This window comes from Gorilla gorilla, chromosome 5 (assembly GCF_029281585.2).
Source record: "Gorilla gorilla gorilla isolate KB3781 chromosome 5, NHGRI_mGorGor1-v2.1_pri, whole genome shotgun sequence".
In the NCBI taxonomy this organism is placed as follows: Eukaryota; Metazoa; Chordata; class Mammalia; order Primates; family Hominidae; genus Gorilla; species Gorilla gorilla.
The window spans coordinates 23,631,344-23,635,671 of record NC_073229.2 but is presented as its reverse complement, the minus strand read 5'-3'; positions in this window follow the sequence as shown (position 1 = coordinate 23,635,671).

The window sequence follows — 4,328 nt, the reverse complement described above, 5'->3', positions numbered from 1 at the left end:
GGGTACTACTCTTAGGCTACTACTAACCTAACTTGGACATAAGAGACGGATCAAGTCTATGCATTCATTCTGCTAGCTGTGGTTCCTTAAAATTAAATTGTGGGCCTCATTTTTAGCACAATCTGCAAGAAAACTCCTGAATGTAAGGGTATTTTTAAGTCTTAAACTATCCAGTATGGTAGCCACTAGCCACCATGTGTCTAATGAAGTCTTGAAATGTGGCTATTCCAAACTGCCACATGCCAGAAGTGTAAAATACATACTGGTCTTGAAAACTTAGTACCAAAAAGGTAGCAGGGCTTATTAATAAGTCTTTATATTTATTACATATTGAAATAATAGTTTTGATATATTGGGTTAAATCAAATACATTATTGGAATGAATCTCACCTGTATCTTTTTTACTTTTCACTTTATGGCTACTAGAAAATGTAAAATTACATATATGGTTCGTATTCTATTTCCATGGGGGCAGAACTGCTTTCAATGCTTCATGGCGTCTTCCAGGCTTTCCAAGTGTGCCTAGAGAGCAGAGTCGGCTATGCTGAGGTTGTTTTCCTTTCTCAAGGATTCTGAAGCTGTACAAAGTCAGTCAATTCCAATTTGCATCTGTCAAAACACATAGAACTTTATAGCACCAAGAATGAACCTTAATGTATGCAAATTTTTAAAAATCATTTAGGAGGTCAAAGAATCCCAAGACAGAATGCAGAATGTGACAAAAGAGTCTAATTATCTTACAAGTGTATGAAACAACCTCACTGAAGGGGGTGAGGGGAAAAGGTGCTGACCGAAGTGACTTTGAACTAAGTGGAGTCGAGTCTATAAGACTAAAGGCAAGAGGAACTGTACGGAAGCACTTTACTCAGCCAAAAAGTTGTTTCCCATAGTGGAAGAGGTTAACGATTCTGAAATCACTATACACACGTACTGTAACTGAACAATTAAGTACATGGCTGGCAGGTGGCAGGAGCCACATTTCCCACTGTTGGAGTGGGAGGTTACACAGCAGTGAGGCAAGGGGAGGGGACTAGAGTGATCCGTGTGTGATGGGTTAGAGTTGGAGACATCAATACGAACTCTTGTTTAACTTAACACAGATATGGATGGTTACATAGCAAGCTACTGATGGAAATGTGTGTATACACATACATATTTAACGTATTTCCTTGCTTAGTCAGCTGAGAGTGCCTAGAAGCAACAATACCTCAGCAGCAACAAGCACATTTAGTGCGCAGATTCTGTTTCCTAATACCATTTTCCGATAAAACGAAAGAGAGCTCCTTAGAAAAATAGCTGATTTTAGGCCTGGGGTAGAAAATATATATGATGAATGTAGAGAATTCTGTCACGCCAGAAAACAAAGAAGTGCTACAATAAAAGAAAAAGGTTCATAATTATGGGGTATGTTAAAGGAATATGACAGCCAACTGAAAGAGCTCCCAATGGTCAAAGCTGGAACAATTTGAGCAATAAAATAAATAAAGTAGTGTTGGATTATAACTCAAATCATAAAAGTAAATATCAGTGAGTCCACACTGATATAAATAAATGATTGAATGAATAAATAAATGAGGGATAAGAGACAAATATCCTATGCAGAAGAATTTCCCAAAAAATTATGTAGTTATTCTCAAGGATATGGAGCTTACCTCACCTACTCCATAAGTGAGGGCTGTGCACAGTGACTTCCTTCCAAAGAATACAGGATGGAAAGGGGCCAGAAAGAGTAACTTTATAGTGGAGAAACCTAGCAAACACTACCTGGGGCAGGTGATCAAGTTTAACATGAACAGTGATAAGCCATTTCTTAGTCAATTCAGGCTGCAATAACAAAATACCATAGAATGGGTAGCTTAAACAACAGAAATTTATTTCTCACAATCCTCCAGATGCAAAGTCCAAGATTAAGGTAGCAGCAAGATAGGTTTGGTTTTGAGGTGCAGCTGCTGTCTCATAGTAGGCTCACATGACCTCTTCTTTTTGTGTGCACGGGGAGAGACAGCAAGCTCTCTGGTGTCTCTTCTTATCTGATACCTTATAAGGGTACTAATCCCATCATAAAGACCTCACCTTCTAGTTATCTTCCAAAGGAATTATCTCCAAATACTATCACATTAGGGGTTGGGCTTCAATATATGAATTTTGGAAGGGACATTCAGTTCATAGCAGTCATAATGATAGCATTCTCTTGATATGTGATGAGAATGGCACTTAACCTCCACAGTCTTCTTTCCAAAAACACATAATCACAGTCTAGTTATGATAAAAATGTACGACAAATGTCCATTGAAGGACTTAATACAAAATAGCTGACTAGTACTCCTCAAAACTCCAAGGTCATCAAACACAAAGTCTGAGAAACAGCCACAGCCAAAAGGATCCTCAAGAGACAAGTAAATATAACGTGGTATCTTGGAAGAATTCTGGAGCAGGAAAATAACACAAGTAAAAACACAGGAAATCTGAATAAGTAGGAGATTTACTGATTATAAGAATATACCATATTAATATAATATAGTAACAACAGGGGAAACTAAGTGTGGGATGCATGGGAATTCTGTATCTTATCTTCACGATTTTTCTGTAAATCTAAAATAAAACTGTTCAAAAATAAACAGTTTATTTTTAAAAAAATACACAGAGGAATTTAGAAATTCTTCTACAATTGTCTTCCAGAACATAAATGAAACGGTTTAACAATAGTATAGACATAAATAAAGAGAAAATTTATGAAAGTTAGACAAATGACAAAAGAACATATTCAGAATGAGACATGGTAAAACAAAAGGATGGGAAATATGAAACAGAGGGTAAGACATATAGAAGACACAAGACACAGTGAAAAGGAACCACAAAAGACCCAGAATAGACAAAGCAATCTTGAGCAAGAAAAACAAAGCTGGAGGCACCATACTACCTGATTGCAAAATATACTACAAAACCATAGTAATCAAAGCAGTATGGTACTGGCATAAAAATATAAACATAAACCAGTGGAACAGAGTAGATAGTCCAGAAATAAATCAAATCATTTACTGTCAGTTGCTCTTCAACAAAGGTGCCAATAGCACACAATGGGATTAAATAAATAAATAAATAAATTGTAGTAAGGAAATTGTATATCCACATGCAGAAGAATGAAATTGGACCCTTATCTCACACTATCTACAAGAATCAACTCAAAAGGATTAAAGACTTAAACATAAGACCTGAAACAGTAAATCTACTAGAAGAAAACATAAGAAAAATCATCCTTGACATTGTTCTGGGCAATAATTTTTTGGATATGACTCCAAAAGCCCAGGGAACAAAAGCAAAAAGAGACAAATAGGATTGCATCAAACTAAAAAGCTTCTGCACAACAATGGAAACATAAAGTATATGAACAACCTACAGAATGGGAGACAATATTTGCAAACCATACATCTGGTAAGGGGTTAATATCCAAAATATGTAACAAACTCAAAGAACTCAAGATCAAGAAAACAAACAACTCAATTTAAACATAGACAAAGGAACTGAATAGACATTTCTCAAAAGATGACATCCAAAATGGCCAACAGGTGTATGAAAAAATGCTTAACATCACTAATCATTGGAGAAATAAAAATCAAAACCACAATGAGATATTGCCTTACACCTTATCTGGTTAGAACGGCTACTATCAAAAAGACAAAATATAACAAGTGTTGGCAAATATTTGAAGAAAAGGGAACCCTTGTACACTGTTAGTGGACATGTAAATTTGTACAGCTATTATGGAAAGCAGTATGGAGGTTGCTCAAAAAATAAAAATAGAAGTAACATATGATCCAGCAATTTCACTTCTGGGTATATATCCAAAGGAAATAAAATAAGCCTCTCAAAATACTCTCAAGTTTATTGCAGCATCAATCACGATAGCTAAGATATGGAACCTATCTAAGTGTCTACCAAGAGATGAATTGATAAAGAAAATGTGGTGTGCCTGTGTGTCTGTGTGTGTGTGTGTGTGTATGTGTGTGTGTATGTGTGTGTGTGTGTGTTCATATATAATGGAATATTATACTGCCTTAAAAGGGAAGAGAATCCTGCCATTTGTGACAACATGGTTGAACCAGGAGGACATTGCGCTAAGTGAAATGAGTCAAATACATCATGTTCTCATTTATATGTGACCTCTATGAGGTCGAACTCATAGAAGCAGACAGTAGAATGGTGTTTGGCAGGGGCTTCTGTGGAAGGGAATGGGGTGACCATGTTGGTCAAAATGTACAAAATTTCAGTTATGCAAGATGAGTAAGTTCTGGAGGCCTAATGTACAGCATGGTGAGTATAGTTAATAA